The sequence below is a fragment of the Bombina bombina genome, chromosome 3 (assembly GCF_027579735.1).
Source record: "Bombina bombina isolate aBomBom1 chromosome 3, aBomBom1.pri, whole genome shotgun sequence".
In the NCBI taxonomy this organism is placed as follows: Eukaryota; Metazoa; Chordata; class Amphibia; order Anura; family Bombinatoridae; genus Bombina; species Bombina bombina.
In genome coordinates, this window is record NC_069501.1 from 814,330,130 (window position 1) to 814,349,153 (window position 19,024).

Here is a 19,024-nt window from a genome sequence, read left to right on the forward strand (position 1 = left end):
TTTTAATATTCATTAGTATTCATGGCATCCTATGATATAGGGGCTGAAATGTTAAAATGGTCTGAGGACATACAGAAGTTAGCACTAGATTTGAAAAATAAAAACATTAAGGAGTGTGAATCTAATGTGGAATGGTTTAAATCTTTGAAAGAACTTAAAAAAATCTGAAAAAAACAAATCAAAAGACAATGGAATATTGGTATGTTTAATTTCTATGTAGAGAACAAAGTTATTCCAAGAGGCCTTCGCCTCAAAATGTTCCCTACATTCCAAGATTTAAAACCAGAACGCAAACTCCTATGGGAAGATACACTCACTGATTGCTCATTAAAGTTAATTGGTTATCTTATTGACCATCAGAAAGATAAGTTACAAGAAATTTATGAACAGGTTAATGTGATCAGTGAGGAACTTAAACCACATGAAACCTTAGAAGATTTCCAGAAATCTTACACAAAAATTAAGGGGGAAGTTGAACGTTTTGCGAAGTATATAGCTGACAAAAAAGAGAAAAAGATTGATAGAAGTGTCAGTGACTACGCAAACAAAAGGGTTTATTTATGGAATATCAACAAACAAGGAGGTAGTGACTCTGAAATGTCAGATAGAGAGACTGATGTTGATGTCTCAGATGAAGAAATAAGACCTAAACCGATATTATGCAGCAGAATAACCCCCCATAATAATGTTGATTCCGTCCCTTTAGACGTAGAACCCGTAGAGGCAAGGGTAAAAGGGCCAAGGACAAGGAAACAGGTGCAATTCCACTCCAAAATAGTGAACAAGAAAACCAAATCGAACAAATAAAGTTAAATGTAATAAATTTAACTGATAAGGTGTTAACTGAATCACACATCTCCGTCCTCAAGAGAGGATTAACATTTTTACCCACACCCACACCGGATAAGTTTGACATAATTAAAGATGTCCATTTGTTTACCAGAAAAGTATTGCTCAAAAAATACTTTGCTAATAATTCCAGCAGTGAATCACTGGATAGGGCAGATATGTCTGCCAATGGCGACTTACTTAGCCTAATTGGGGACTCAGATGATAATACCTACGTTACTACTCAGGTTAACACTAACTTTAGACATATATTAAAAATTATCCGCTAGATTTAGAGTTCTGCGGCCAAAGGGGTGCGTTAGCTACGCGTGTTTTTTTCCCTCGCACCATTTAGAGTTCACAGAAGGGCTGCGTTAGGCTCCAAAAAGGGAGCGTAGAGGATAATTTACCGCCACTGCAACTCTCAATACCGGCGGTGCTTACGGACGCGGCCAGCTTCAAAAACGTGCTCGTGCACGATTCCCCCATAGAAAAAAATGGGGGAGTTTGAGCTGAAAAAAATCAGCCAATCAGATTGAGCTTGCATTCTATTGGCTGATCGGAACAGCCAATAGAATGCAAGCTCAATCTGATTGGCTGATTGGATCAGCCAATTGGATTGAACTTGAATCTGATTGGTTGATTCCATCAGCCAATCAGAATTTTCCTACCTTAATTTCGATTGGCTGATAGAATCCTATCAGCCAATCGGAATTCGAGGGACGCCATCTTGGATGACGTCCCATAAAGGAACCGTCATTCATCAGGAAGTCGTCGGCCAGGATGGATGTTCCGCGTCGGCGGGATGAAGATGGATCCAGAAGAAAGAAGATTGAAGATGCCGCTTGATAGAAGACTTCAGCCGGATGATGGATCTCTTCAGCCCCTGCTTGGATCAAGACTTCAGCCGGATGATGGATCTCTTCAGCCCCCGCTTGGATCAAGACTTCAGCCGGATGATGGATCTCTTCAGCCCCCGCTTGGATCAAGACTTCAGCCGGATGATGGACATCTTCAGCCTGATGATGGACCTCTTCAGCCCGATGATGGACCTCTTCAGCCCCCGCTTGGGCTTGGATGAAGATTTCGGAGCCTCTTCTGGGCGGATCGGTGATACCCGGCGTGGTGAAGATAAGGTAGGAAAATCTTCAGGGGCTTAGTGTTAGGTTTATTTAAGGGGGGTTTGGGTTAGATTAGGGGTATGTGGGTGGTGGGTTGTAATGTTGGGGGGGTATTGTATGGGGGGTTTTTTTACAGGCAAAAGAGCAGAATTCTTTGGGGCATGCCCCACAAAAGGCCCTTTTAAGGGCTGGTAAGGTAAAAGAGCTTTTCTATTTTTATTTTAGAATAGGGTAGGGCATTTTTTTATTTTGGTGGGCTTTGTTATTTTATAAGGGGGCTTAGAGTAGGTGTAATTAGCTTAAAATTGTTGTCATCTTTTTAAAATGTTTGTAAATTATTTTTTTATTTTTTGTAACTTAGTTCTTTTTTTATTTTTTAGTTTATTTAATTGTATTTATTTGTAGGTATTTGTATGTAATTAATTTATTGATAGTGTAGTGTTAGGTTTAATTGTAGATAATTGTAGGTATTTTATTTAATTAATTTATTGATAGTGTAGTGTTAGGTTTAATTGTAACTTAGGTTAGGATTTATTTTACAGGTAATTTTGTAATTATTTTAACTATGTAGCTATTAAATAGTTCTTAACTATTTAATAGCTATTGTACCTGGTTAAAATAAATACAAAATTACCTGTAAAATAAATATTAATCCTAAAATAGCTACAATATAATTATAATTTATATTGTAGCTATATTAGGGTTTATTTTACAGGTAAGGATTAATTTATTTAATAAGAGTTAATTTATTTTGTTAGATAAAAATTATATTTAACTTAGGGGGTGTTAGTGTTAGGGTTAGATTTAGCTTTAGGGGTTAATAAATTTATTAGAGTAGCGGTGAGGTCCGGGCGGCAGATTAGGGGTTAATACTTGAAGTTAGGTGTAGGTGATGTTAGGGAGGGCAGATTAGGGGTTAAAAATATTTATTATAGGGTTATTGAGGCGGGAGTGAGGCGGATTAGGGGTTAATAACTTTATTATAGTAGCGGTGAGGTCCGGTCGGCAGATTAGGGGTTAATAATTGTAGGTAGGTGGCAGCGACGTTGGGGGTGGCAGATTAGGGGTTAATAAATATAATATAGGGGTCGGCGGTGTTAGGGGCAGCAGATTAGGGGTACATAGGGATAATGTAAGTGGCGGCGGTATGCGGTTGGCAGATTAGGGGTTAAAAAAATTTAATATAGTGGCGGCGATGTGGGGGGCCTCGGTTTAGGGGTACATAGGTAGTTTATGGGTGTTAGTGTACTTTAGAGCTCTTAAATCCTGGCTTTTTGCTGCAGCTGGAGTCTTGTCGTTAGGTTTCTAACGCTCACTTCAGCCAAGACTCTAAATATTGGCGTTAGAAAGATCCGATTGAAAAGATAGGATACGCAAATGGCGTAGGGGGATCTGCGGTATGGAAAAGTTGCGGCTGCAAAGTGAGCATTAGACCCTTTCCTGGCTGACTCTAAATACCAGCGGTAGCCCAAAACCAGCGTTAGGAGCCCCTAACGCTGGTTTTGACGGCTAACGCAGAACTCTAAATCTAGACGTAAATCAAGATTTGTACCACCTAGTAACATATCACACAATACAGCCACTTTCCTTGACTTAGTATGCAAAGATATTCTCAGCTTGCCAGAACATAATGAATTAGAAACTCATAATATAACTGCTGAGGAAAAATTGGCACTTAAAGAACTTAGTCAATGGTCTGATACTGAAATTAAATTGAGTGATAAAGGAGGTAATGTTGTCTTATGGCCCACTCCCATGTATTTGGAGGAGGCAAAAAGACAACTTGGCAATAAAAAGAACTATGCCAATCTTTTTAATAATCCTACTGAGTGTTTTTTGAAACAATACAATAAACTAATATCATCTGCTCTATCCTCTGGCATCATTGATAATGCTGAGCTTAAATTTCTTGAAGTTAAACAACCAAAGGCGGCCACCTTATACCTATTGCCCAAGATTCACAAAAGCTTGGTCTGCCCCCGGGTCGACCGATTGTATCGGGCATAGGATCATTAACGGAGAAAGCCAGCAAATACATTGATGCCAGATTATGCCACATAGTTGAAATGCTACCTTCGTACACAAGAGATACGATGCATGTACTAAATAAAATTGATAATATCTCAATAACTCCCAATTCTATCCTTGTGACTTGTGATGTAGAGTCCCTCTACACTAGTATTGACACTGTGTGGGGATGTAAGGCTGTTTCATATTATCTGTCTAAAGATAACTCTATATCCAATTAGAACAAGGAATTACTTATTGAATTAATTGAGTTTGTCCTCAGACACAATTACTTTGTCTTCGACGAGAGATTTTATTTGCAAACAAGTGGCATGGCCATGGGGACTTTGTGCGCCCCAACATATGCAAATATATACCTGGGCTGGTGGGAGGAAACCATAGTGTTTCAAGATTCGATGATTAGGTTTACATCTTTTATCTCCCACTGGTCCAGGTATATAGACGATATCTTCTTTGTGTGGGAAGGGTCCAGTGATTTATTATTGGAATTTGTATCAGTGTTGAACCAGAACCCTCTTGGTCTGTATCTCACCATGACTAATGATAAGTTAAAAGTTGAATTTCTGGACCTTACAATTAATATTGTTGATGATCACTTGGTCACTAAATCTTATAGAAAACCCACATCAACAAACAATATTCTTAGAGCGGATAGTTTCCATCATCTGAATACAATACGTAGCTTACCATTTGGTGAATATTTGAGAATCCGCCACAACTGTACAGAAACAGAATCATTTAAAACAGCTGCGGGTGAACTTAAGTTAAGATTATTACAGAGAGGATACACCAAAAAGGCACTTGCAAAGGCATATAATAGAGCACTAAATAATGATAGAATGGAACTTCTTAAGCCAAAGAGTGTTCAGTCATCTGATCCATTGAGGTTTATATCCACATACACCGGCCATAGCCAGAAAGTTACCAACATTATACGTAAACATTGGCACGTACTCAAAAGTGATGATGTACTACAAAGCATAATTCCTAATCAACTTCTATTCATCTATAGACGGACAAACAATCTTAGAGATCGCCTAACCACAAACCACTTCAACTGCAATGATAAAAAAATCCCCATATTCCAAGGATCTATAGCATGTGGACACTGCAATATATGTAATCATATGCAGAAGAAGAAATTTGTGGTAGATCGATTCAATAAAAAATGGTTTATCAGGAGTCATATCAACTGTAAAAGTATGAATGTAATCTATTGCTTGTCATGTGATTGTGACCTGTTTTACGTTGGTATGACCACGAGAAGCTTAGGCACCAGGATGACTGAACACCTCAGCAACATCAGACTAGCTGCTCGGGATGTGGAGAACGGAAAAAAGATTACAAGTGTTGCTCGACACTTCTTAGAAAAACATAATGGTAAAACACAGAGCTTCAAATGTTGGGGCTTGGAGTCCATTAAACCTGGCATCAGAGGTGGGAACACCGAAGATGCTTTATTAAAGAAGGAAGCTAAATGGATATTTATATTAAATTCTGTTATGCCATCTGGCATGAATGAGTACAATAATTTTTGGGTATATTTATAATTGGTAGTTCTGCACTTTTGTATATACACAGACTGTCAGAAATACCACATATATAGACCGCAAATATTAGACCATGGTAAGGACTATGAGGTCTGTTGTGATTATAATGACAGTAGTGTTATAAATATGGTATCAGAACACTAATACCGACTGACGATAACTATATCCCTAAAATTGGTGTGCACCCAGAATGGGGCTGTACCGTGTATTGATTTTATCCTGAAGGAAACAATTTTTATAATATCACTAAATTGACCAACCTTCAGTATTAAAAAATCTTTAGGGTGACCCCTTAATGTATACACGTTATTTTAACAAGTACACTGTGGCTATATTCTTAGTAATACACACTGCTGTTTTTAATACATGATCATTGTGTATGAGTTTTAGAATATGTTTATACATTACGCTATATCTGTGAGTGCACATCAGAATTAATACTGTACTCTCCTTACAACCCAACACGTATCTGGGCTATGGTCACTTAAAAGTATAATGACCCCTTAAGAGCGATAATGATGGGAATTATCCGCTGGACTTGACAGACTAATAGTAGATTTGTATCTTTAGCATTATGCAGAGGACCTAGAACATTGCCACATTATATACAAAGGCAATCATCGCTTACACTGCACTAGTTTAAAAATGGTGATAACCAGAAATTAATGACGGTCGCAGTGAAGTTTTAACACGATTCATGATACAAGTCAGATTCTGTACTTCACTACATGGCGTAATTCCTAGTGCATATGTAATATAATACGATCTACTCGTGAACATTAGATCCGGCTTGATGAGGGTTATGGAATATAACTACGAATTGCGACATTGTAAATAACCTATCTAACATTATGCCGAAACATCACTAACAGTCTGACAGGAGGCGTTACAACAATGGGCATGTATAAACCATGCAATGAACAACCCATCAAATAGTATACAGCCACGTAATAAGGGGGATGTTGCATTTTACAGCAGAGTGTGATAGGTCAATGAAAGGGGTGTGATTGATACACGCTACTGATTGGCCATGATACGGATAGGGAAAGGTTTTTAAAGAAGCCGTCTCTGACATTCGGCTTGACATTACGAACTGACACACATTGAAAAAGGCCAGCTCCACGGCCGAAACGCGTTTGTGGGGTTCACATGTACTCACTTTGTTCTACTTTCTCACCCTTACTAGTTTACGTACTAATAGAAGCCCTGGGGGGTTTGCCTCTGTCACTTGAAGCTGAGTATCCAGTTATCGGCCAGGAATATAGGGAGGCTTTTACCCCAAGACTTCTGTACACTGTAAGGAGTGTTTGTTAATCATTGGTTTTATCTTATGTATCAATTGTTATATATCTCATCATTGGGATGAATGGGTGATATCTATCACTTTTAATGAATCTTAATAAAAGTTAATTATTTTAATACCTAAACATATTATACTAACTGTTTAAATACAGTAGTTTACTCTCATAGGAGTTTTGAGTGCTAACAACCCCTCCTTTTGTCCAACCTTTTCCCTCCCCTCTTATTCATCCATTGCTGAAGAACAGCATTGCACTACTGGCAGGAAGCTGAACACATCTAGTTAGCCAATCACAAGAGACAAATGTGTACAGGCACCAATTAGCAGCAGCTCCCACTGGTGTATGATATGTGCATATTCTTTTTCAACAAGGGATACTAAGAGAACAAAGCACTTTTGAAAATAGAAGTGAATTTAAAAGTGTCTTAAAATGACATGTTCTATCTGAATCATGAAAGTTTAATTTTTACTTTCCTATCCCTTTAAGGATGATTTAATACGTTGGCTATGGCTGATACAAGAGAACAAATTTCCAAAAGCGCCAACAACAAAAAAAGAGAGTCAAATAGACCCACTATTTAAAAATACGGGGTTAAAAATAAACACTATAAATTCACAGGGTCTAATGCTTAATCAAAAATCATGCACATATAAATTTAGACTTAATCCTGAAAAGAAGAAAAATATACTCTTACCAAATGTATGTTCAACAAAGGCAGATAAAAAAATGATTATTTTGTAATGATAGTTCAGAAAAAAGTTCACAATTTTCCTCCACACTGTCCTGCTGCTCCTTATATTCCACTGGTGTAGAATCTGTGGTAGTAAAACTGAAAAGAATCCCTGTCAAAAGACACAAGAAGACAGGAGCGCAACTCCGTGCACCAAACAGTACACGGATGATCTAAGTGTAGATTTAAAACAATTTTAATGGAAGTAATACATGTAAAAACATCCAAACAAATGATTGCAAACTCACATAGTAGCCCTCAAACATATGAGGTATGTCAGCACATCATAAAATAAGAGGAGTGTATATCCCACTGCTGGTCTTTTCCTCTCTCTCTCCCAAGTTATTCGATAGCCAGCGGGTAAATCCTCTCATGAAAAACGGACCCTCTCTGCTCTCAATGCGATAGACGCTGTACTGCAAATAGCCGGATCCAGTCCAGGTACTAACACAAACGTCAGAGTACGTCCTACGTTGCGTAAAGTGGGCGTGGCCTAACACGTTTCGCGAGGCTCCTCCTCGCTTCGTCAGAGGCAATGCCCACATTGCTTCTCACAGCTTATTTATATCCCTCTATCATGCGTGAGCGATATACATATGCTAATGTCACAATCTATAGGTGGGCTGTTTCTATCACATACAATTGAAACGATCCCTATGATTATACATAAACCACCTAATCTAATGGCAATTAAAATCTAAATACATCAAATACATTGCATACAAAATTCGTAAAATATCACAAAACTGCATTATATGTTAGAGCTGTTCTAATAAACCCCAAATAAATACTCAGAGGCTAGTTTAAAACAAATATATAGATATAAAAATAGTACATATGCATAAGCAATAAGTTAGAAAATCATAATATATGATCTATCTATTTACACCTGCTAAAAAGGATATATTTATATAGACATAATGATATATACTACCTATTTAGAGTTAATCAAAGGGAGAAATATATGATCACTAAAATCGATAGTACATATTTAAAAAGTAAAATAATCAAGATATACAGGACACTAGATAAAACCTATTTGGACTCATCTATATAAGAACTCCCATAGGGAAAGTATAAATCTCTGGGAGATCTGAAGTGACTAAACCCTAGCTGGAATCAGGGCTCCACATATATAGTTAAAATTTTCTAGAGCCCTGAATGCTCTACATTCCCTTAGAGATGCATTGTACATGGGAAAAAATTGATGCTAGGAAAGGGGATTTTCTATTGGGGGGCTAAATAAAATAAAATAGACTAAAAGTACCCTAGAGAAGCGGCTAAATTATTAAATTATTCGTCATATGTCCAGAAATGCTGCTAAATCTATGTCTCGGTTCATACCTCCTGGACCCACAGCTTCAAGCTTGTGGATCCAGTAGGTCTCACGTTGCCTTAAAAGAAGTAGTCTGTCTCCTCCCCTAATGGGGTTTTTTACATGTTCAATTGCTAAAACACTCAAACCTGTTTTATCGCCATCATGGGCTTCAAGAAAGTGTGCTGGTACACCATGATTATCTAGACCGTTCTCTATATTTCTCAGGTGCTCGTTAAATCTGGCCTTCACGGGTCATTTCGTGCGACCTACGTAGATTTTGTCACACGAACACCTTAAAACATAGACAACATAGCATGTTTTACAATTCATCAAACCTCTAATTTTAAATGTATCATCACCTTTTTTCCTTCCAAAGGTACCATTATTCTTTTCCATATGTGCACAGCAATTACAATTCTTCCTGCCACATTTAAAAAATCCCTCTGAGTTTTTCTTTAGCCAGTTTGTGGATTTCTCCGACTTCAGCATACTAGGACTAATTCTATTTTTAACATTTGAGTTTCTCTTAAAAATGACTCGTCCCCTATCGTTCAAAATATCTCTTAATACTGGATCCTGCATGATAATAGGCCAATGTTTTTTCATGGCCTTCTCGATCTCCCTTGATGCTCTATTAAATTTCGTTACAAGTTGTATCTTCCTTTTACTACTATCATGCTTCTTCTTTTTTTAATTATTACTTCCAATAAGATCATCCCTATTCGTATTACCTACGATATTCTGAACTTTAACTAGTTCCTTATTCTCATATCCCTTTGCTAAAAATCTATTTTTAATCACCCCTGCAGCTATTTCATAATCGTCCTGTTTAGTACAGTTACGTCTCGCTCTCTGAAACTGTCCTAGGGGGATATTTCTAAGCCATTTGTCATGATGGCCACTGCTGGCATGGAGATATCCGTTTGTGTCAGTGGGTTTCCTATACAGATTTCGTGTAAACCCTTCCATTTTCTTGTATAATTTCAAGATCTAAAAAGTTGACCCTGTCCTTGCTCCATTCCATTGTAAATTTTAGGTTCTGGCTGATACAAACTTTCAAAGGCAAAAAATACTTAGAAGAAGGAAGAGGATAGAAAAGAGAAATATACAAGGAAAAGACATTTTCAAAGGAAGAATAAAGCTAGGAAAGTAAAGTAAATAAAACCATAATGAGAAACCAGTGTTGCGCTCAGCAGCGGCTCGCATAACCGACCAGAGCTAGTTACTGGTCAGGCACGCGTCTGCATGGACTCTCAGCACAGCACTGAAGGAAATAGACAAAATACATTAAAGAGATAGTATAGCCAAAACCAATCCAATATTCACCTTCAACTAGACTATCCCTCCAAGGGAAAGAATAGGTAAAAGGATTAGAGGAGTACTAATAAAGAAGCTGGTTAGTACAGAACAGATTAAACAATACTCCTAAGTGAGATGCCCAGGAGAGGGGTGTGAGGCCTTCCAAAGCCACTTGAGGGCGAAAGTGACATCGATACTGGGCTGAAAGAGACTGAAGTATGGGAGACAGTTCTGGAGTGTGTTGAGAGGGTTTATGATCCACCTCAAAAGAGGGGGAAAGGATATACTTATGGGGCAACAGCAAAAGTCAAAAAATGTAAGCAAAAAAGACCTCTTTGGAAGAAGGAAAGGTTTAACAGGCTAAAATTTGAATTTCAAATGGCCTAAACGCAGGCTAAATAAAGTTATTTTTAATAGAGCCTTAATACAGGCTTAAAATAGTTACAGAATATAGCCTTAATAGATGAATTAATAGAGCCTTATTTTTATTATTATTATCGGATATTTAAATAGCGTCAACAGATACCGCCGCACAAATTAATACAGGCTTAATATAGCTAGATTTAAAATAGCCTAAAACAGGCTTAAAATATAGTTATATAGAAAATCCTAAGAAGGGATAATATATATATTTGAAAATCCTAATACAAACTATTATATCATATAGCTTAAAGGGACATTAAACACTACATAAATGCTAAATAAAATGATGCATTCATAGAAAATATTAGTCTGAGAATAACATGTAGATGTTTTTTTAAAAGTTTAAATAGATGTTTAAACATTGACAAAATAAGTGTAAAGTTTTAGTGCCTATAAAACAATGGAAGCTGCCATGTTGTAACGTAGGTTACCTTCTCTGCTGTTCCCAATCAGGGACAGTTTTAAATAGGTCACTAGAGTGTGCAGCCAATGACTGTGTGGAATATAACAGTGTTCTGCACTTCCAATTCTAACAGGAACTGAAAAACTCATTTCAGAATGGAATTGCAGGAAAGGGGGACAAAATAAACAATGAAAGTATATAGCAGACTTTTTTATTTATAAATGATGTATCATTTTATATTATTATCTCAAAGTGTTCAATGTCCCTTTAAAGGGACACTGAACTTAAAAAAACAAAGTTCAAAAATAGATAAAATGTTTAAAATTAAGAATATAAAGAACTTAGGAAAGAAACCATATATAATAGTTTTACAGAAAAGTCTTAAACAATATAAACAGAATAGAGACTAAAGAACCTAGGAAAGAAACCATATATAATGGTTTATACTTAGTATATTCTAAAACAAAGATAAACAGATTATTGATCTTAAGCAAAGATAATCACAATACTTTAAAATTTGAGGGGGAAAATGAATACATGACCTGCTGTCTGGAAGCAGCAAAGAAAAGAGGAAGTGCTGGACTTGTTCATTACAGTTTATTAGGCTGCTGTGTGCTGATTGGTGCAGTCTTGTTACTATGCTATTATTATTTTTTTCTCTGTATGTTTTCTTTGCTGCTGCTTGGATTCAGTAAAGATTTGATGCAAAATATGAAGCCTCCTGTCTTGCCATAAAATCTTTGCCTCTCTGCGAGTGGGAACTGCCTTCTTTCATACTCACTAGAATGTGTTAAATAATATGATGTGGGATAATAATAATAATAATAATAATAATAATAATGATGTGCTTCAAATATAACTATTTAGTTAAACTATGTGTAACATTACAAAGTGTCCTACCATGTAAAACCTGGAAAGATAAAACTAGTGTAGTGTTATTTGTGTATATTTGTATTTAAACTATATTCTGACAATAAAGAGTTAAAATAATGAAAAATGGAACATTAATAAAGTTGTGTGTTGGTTGGTGATGGGTAGTGATACTCTATGGGGTATAATCCTTAGTGAAAGAAAACAAAGTATGTGCCTGAAAAAAGTGTACCTAAACTGGTGATTAATAAAAAAATATATAGTTGGAAAGGGGGTGTGATACTTAATAAAAAAAATAGGTAATATGTACCTAAAAAAAGAAAAAAACCTAAGCACCTAAATGGGGTGTCATAATGTGAATGGGTATAGAATAATGGCTAGGAGATGGACTAAAATGGGGGGGGTGGGCGAACCCTAGTTATAATAACTAGATGTGTGCCTAAAAAAGAAAAATAATCCTAACCTCCTAAAAATATTGTTGTCAAAAAGTGGGAGGGTATGTAATATTGGCAGTGAAATGGACTGAGATGAGAGATCACTGAGCTAGTACTAAAAATAACCATAAATTCTACTATTCTGGAGCAAATATTATTCGAAATATCCATTCAGCAATACCTATGTAATGTCCCTTTAAGACATTCCACTCAATTCCTCCTGCCTATAAAACCACTCCCCTTTCTTCACATCATTGCTTGATTATTTTGTGCTTAGCCTGTTGTGTTCAACTTGTCCACATCAGCCACTTTCAAGTCTGACCTCTAATTCAAATGCTTATTTTATTTAAGCAATCTCTATAGTTATGTACTGCTGTGTTACCTTGCTACTTTTTCAACTGTGAAGGATTCTTACTTTGGAACCTGCTTCTCTGCTTCAATCAGCTCAGCATACTGGATCTTTTTCCTTTTGGATTCCTACACTGCATCAAGTCCCGGTCGCAAGGGTCACTTCCTCATTTTTGCTCACCTGCTGCACACTGTCTGCAAAGCTCTCATCTGTTCCTCCCAGCAACCTCTCCCAGGGGTCCATCCGATAAAAATCATCGCCCGCAAAAGCCGGCGACGCCAATATTTGCGCGGGTTTGGTATCCTATATACGGCGTAACCTAGAAGTTACGCGCGTATATTTCTGCCGTCGCCCGTAGTTTTTTGGGCTATAGGCAGGTATACCAAACCCGCGCAGTTTGGTATCCAATATGCAGCGTAAGGACTTACGTGGCGAAAATGGAGAAAACTTACTCCATTTTCACCTCGCCACAAAAAGCAGCCGTAAGAAGCCTTACGCTGACTATTGGAGCCCCGTAACTCCCTAAACTGGCAGCTAAAATAAACCTAACACCTAACGCATGCGCAATGTCTATCTCCCTGTCAACCGCGATCTTCTAAAATAAACCTAACACCTAACGCATGCGCAATGTCTATCTCCCTGTCAACCGCGATCTGCTAAAATAAACCTAACACCTAACGCATGCGCAATGTCTATCTACCTGTCAACCGCGATCCCCCCCCCCCCCCCGAAATCCCTAATAAAGTTATTAACCCCTAAACCGCCGCTCCCGGACCCCGCCGCCATCTACATAAACTAACCCCCTACTGTGAGCCCCTAAAACCGCCGCCATCTACCTTATCTATCCCCTAATTAGAACCCCTTACACCGCTGTCATCTACCTTATCTATCCCCTAATCTGACCCCTTACACCGCCGCCACCTATATAAAAATTATTAACCCCTAATCTAATCCCCCTATACCGCCGCCAGCTATATTAATATTATTAACCCCTAATGTAAGCCCCTTACACCGCCGCCATCTCTATTAAAATGATTAACCCCTTATTTAATCTACCTACCCCGCCGCCAGCTATATTATCTATATTAACCCTAAGTATATTATAGTTAATATAGGTATTACATTATATATATTAACTATATTAACCCTAATTATATTAGGGTTAATATAGTTAATATAGTTACTATAGTATTTATATTAAGTATATTAACTCTATCTAACCCTAACACCCCTAACTAAATTTATATTAAATTAATCTAATTCATTTATAAACTAAAATATTCCTATTTAAATCTAAATACTTACCTATAAAATAAACCCTAAGATAGCTACAATATAATTAATAATTACATTGTAGCTATGTTAGGGTTAATATTTATTTTACAGGTAAATTGTTAATTATTTTAAGTAGGTATAATAGATATTAAATAGTTATTAACTATTTAATATCTACCTAGTTAAAATAATTACCCAATTACCTGTAAAATAAATCCTAACCTAAGTTACAAATACACCTACACTATCAATAAATTAAATAAACTACAAACATCTATCTAAAAATACAATTAAATTAACTAAACTAAATTACAAAAAAAAAAAACACTAAATTACAAAAAATAAAAAAAGATTACAAGATTTTTAAGCTAATTACACCTATTCTAAGCCCCCTAATAAAATAATAAACCCCCAAAATAAAAAAAATTCCCTGCCCTATTCTAAATTAAACAAATTTCAAAGCTCTTTACCTTACCAGCCCTTAAAGGGGCCTTTTGTGGGGCATGCCCCAAAGAATTCAGCTCTTTTGCATACAAATACAATACCCCCCCCATTACAACCCACCACCCACATACCCCTATTCTAAAACCACCCAAACCCCCCTTAAAAAAGCCTAACACTACCCCCCTGAAGATCTCCCTACCTTGTCTTCACCACACCGGGCCGAACTCCTGATCCGATCCGGGCGATGTCTTCCTCCAAGCGGCAAAGAAGAATTCTTCCTCCGGCGATGTCTTCCTCCAAGCGGCAAAGAAGAATTCTTCCTCCGGCGACGTCTTCCTCCAAGCGGCAGCAAAGTCTTCATTCTTCCGGCGGCATCTTCAATCTTCTTTCTTTGCTCCGCCGCCGCGGAGCATCCATCCCGGACGACTACTGAACTTGGAATGAGGTACCTTTAAATGACGTCATCCAAGATGGCGTCCGCCGAATTCCGATTGGCTGATAGGATTCTATCAGCCAATCGGAATTAAGTTAGAAAAATCTAATTGGCTGATTGAATCAGCCAATCAGATTCAAGTTCAATCCGATTGGCTGATCCAATCAGCCAATCAGATTGAGCTCGCATTCTATTGGCTGTTCCGATCAGCCAATAGAATGCGAGCTCAATCTGATTGGCTGATTGGATCAGCCAATCCGATTGAACTTGAATCTGATTGGCTGATTCAATCAGCCAATCAGATTTTTTTAACTTAATTCCGATTGGCTGATAGAATCCTATCAGCCAATCGGAATTCGGCGGACGCCATCTTGGATGACGTCATTTAAAGGTACCTCATTCCAAGTTCAGTAGTCGGCCGGGATGGATGCTCCGCAGCGGCGGAGCAAAGAAAGAAGATTGAAGATGCCACCGGAAGAATGAAGACTTTGCTGCCGCTTGGAGGAAGACATCGCCGGAGGAAGAATTCTTCTTTGCCGCTTGGAGGAAGACATCGCCGGAGGAAGAATTCTTCTTTGCCGCTTGGAGGAAGACATCGCCCGGATCGGATCAGGAGTTCGGCCCGGTGTAGTGAAGACAAGGTAGGGAGATCTTCAGGGGGGTAGTGTTAGGCTTTTTTAAGGGGGGTTTGGGTGGTTTTAAAATAGGGGTATGTGGGTGGCGGGTTGTAATGGGGGGGGGTATTGTATTTGTATGCAAAAGAGCTGAATTCTTTGGGGCATGCCCCACAAAAGGCCCTTTTAAGGGCTGGTAAGGTAAAGAGCTTTGAAATTTGTTTAATTTAGAATAGGGCAGGGAATTTTTTTTATTTTGGGGGTTTATTATTTTATTAGGGGGCTTAGAATAGGTGTAATTAGCTTAAAAATCTTGTAATCTTTTTTTATTTTTTGTAATTTAGTGTTTGTTTGTTTTTGTAATTTAGTTTAGTTAATTTAATTGTATTTTTAGATAGATGTTTGTAGTTTATTTAATTTATTGATAGTGTAGGTGTATTTGTAACTTAGGTTAGGATTTATTTTACAGGTAATTGGGTAATTATTTTAACTAGGTAGATATTAAATAGTTAATAACTATTTAATAGCTATTATACCTAGTTAAAATAATTAACAATTTACCTGTAAAATAAATATTAACCCTAACATAGCTACAATGTAATTATTAATTATATTGTAGCTATCTTAGGGTTTATTTTATAGGTAAGTATTTAGATTTAAATAGGAATATTTTAGTTTATAAATGAATTAGATTAATTTAATATAAATTTAGTTAGGGTTAGATAGAGTTAATATAGTTAATATAAATACTATAGTAACTATATTAACTATATTAACCCTAATATAATTAGGGTTAATATAGTTAATATATATAATGTAATACCTATATTAACTATAATATACTTAGGGTTAATATAGATAATATAGCTGGCGGCGGGGTAGGTAGATTAAATTAGGGGTTAATCATTTTAATAGAGATGGCGGCGGTGTAAGGGGCTTACATTGGGGGTTAATAATTTTAATATAGATGGCGGCAGTGTTAGGGGCTCACTTTAGGGGGTTATAGATATAATATAGCTGGCGGCGGGGTACGGGAGCAGCGGTTTAGGGGTTAATAGCTTTTTTATTGTTAGGATAGTGAGGGGGCATAGCGGATAGAGGGTTAGACGTGTCGGGCTATGTTAGGGAGGCGTGTTAGACTTGTCGGGCTATGTTAGGGAGGCGTGTTAGACAGTGCGGGTGTTTTAGACTTTAGTCAGGTTTTATAGGCGCCGGCAGTTTCTAACGTCACTGGCGACGCCAGAAATTTGTACTTGCGCAGATTTCTGGACATCGCTGGTTTGTCAGACTTACGGCACGTTAGCATCTGACGGCGACTTATATGGGATAGCTCGAGTTGCGAGCTGAAACTGCGGGCGACGCTGGTTCCCTCGCTTGCGCCGCAAACTGCGATCTATATCGGATCGCGCCCCCAGTACCAAGTTGTAAGTAGATTGTTATCTAAAACATTGTTCACTGCTCTGAAAACTGGATCCAGTCCTTTCTTCATCTGCAACTAAGGTACAAACATTCATTAACTATTTATGCCATATCCTCCACCTTTTACAGGCATAACAAGCTGTTATAACCTCTGTTTGCTTAAGCTGCATATTAATCCACTGACTCAGTAATCACTTATGAACTCTCTTTATTGACCAAGTGAAATTCATTACCTGTGACTGTTAACCTATCAACTCCTGTTACTAGTTGCATGAGATTTCTAAAGGCACAGATTGTGATATTAACTATATCTTGTCTGCTATCCATTATGTCTTATTAACTTGCTGGCACAGTTTTTACCAGTTGTTACAGAATAACATTCTGGTTTCTTGTCCAGCTACATTTACAACCTTACATAATAATCAAGCCTATAAAGTTAAAGTTATATAGCATAATGGATCCACAGGCAGTTAAAGCAGAGTTTGACACTCTCAATCAGAAAGTTGATTTTCTAGCAAGAGGGCTCACAGAACTTCAGGCAGAGAATGCTGCACTGAAAAATGTACTTAAAGATATTGTTGCCCCAAAATCTCCAGACCCTCCAGAACCTTTAATTAACCCACCTGCTGTTTTTTCTGGTAAAAGATCTGACTTCAGAGGTTTTAAAAACGCCTGTTACCTACTGTTTTCAATGAAGCCAAGAACTTACTGCACAGAGAAAATAAAGGTTTGCACTGCCATATCCTATCTTGCAGGTGAACCCAGGGCGTGGGCTAACCGCTTTTTTGAGACACAAAGTCAGTTGTTAGACTCACTAGATTAATTTTTTGCTGCAATGGCATCCCTTTATGAAGACAGCAATAGTCAAATAAACACAGAAACAAAACTAAGAGCATTAAAACAAGGAAAACGTCCTGTGGAGGACTTTATAACAGAGTTCCAAATGTGGGCCACAGACACATTATGGAATGATATCACTTTGAGAAACCAGTTCAGACTGGGACTTGATGACACACTAAAGGATGAAATATCCAGACTTGATATGCCAGAAACTCTGACTGGACTTATTAAATTAGCAACTACACTGGACCGCAGACTTAGGGAACGCCGTTCAGAAAGACTGACTACAGAGACCACTTTAAAGAGACCCTCACCTATTTACACAGAAAGAGCATCCCATTTCCTCACACCAATGGAGATTGGTGTAATTAAAGCCCCACTAACCTCAGAGGAGAAAAATAGAAGACGCATCTCCAATTTGTGCCTCTATTGTGCCAGTGATGGATCGACTTCAAATCAAGACTGAGGCCATTGTTGATTCAGGGGCGTATGGGTGTTTTATGGATGCCACTTTTGTTAGTGCTAATAAAATACAGTGTGTTACAAAGCAAAACATAGTGGTCCTATAAAACAACACACGATACCTTTATTAATAACTACTACTGATGGTCACACAGAATATCAAAGCTTTGATATAATACCCTCAGCACTACATACCATCATCTTAGGTTTTCCCTGGTTAGTCAAACACAATCCCACTATAGACTGGAAACACTCAAAGATAACATTCCCCTCCTTATTTTGTAAAACCACTTGTTTTCAACAACAAACTATAGGAATGTTAGATGTTAGCATACCAACAGAGTATCAGGATTTAAGTGATGTGTTTGATTTAATGGAAGCAGAGACTCTTCCTCCCCATAGGGATTTTGATTGTCCCATAGATTTGGTACCCAGAGCAGTAGTTCCATATGGGAAAATATATCCCCTCTCTCAAGATGAGTTACAGTATCTCAGAGAATATCTAGACGAGAATCTTAGGAAAGGTTTCATAGTACCATCTGTATCACCCGCAGCTGCCGGAATATTTTTTGTAAAAAATAAAGATCAATCATTAAGGGCCATTATAGATTACAGAGCTCTGAATGCAGTAACTGCACTCATCCCTGAACTTTTAGAACGTCTCAATGGTGCAACTATTTTCACCAAATTAGATCTCAAGGGGGCGTATAATTTGATAAGAATTAAAGATGGGGATGAGTGGAAAACTGCATTCAGGACAAGATATGGGCTATTTGAGTATAAGGTCATGCCTTTCGGCCTTTGTAATGCCCCTGCCACTTTCCAACATTTTATAAATGAGATATTTAAAGACCTCATTGATGTGTGTGTTATAATCTATCTG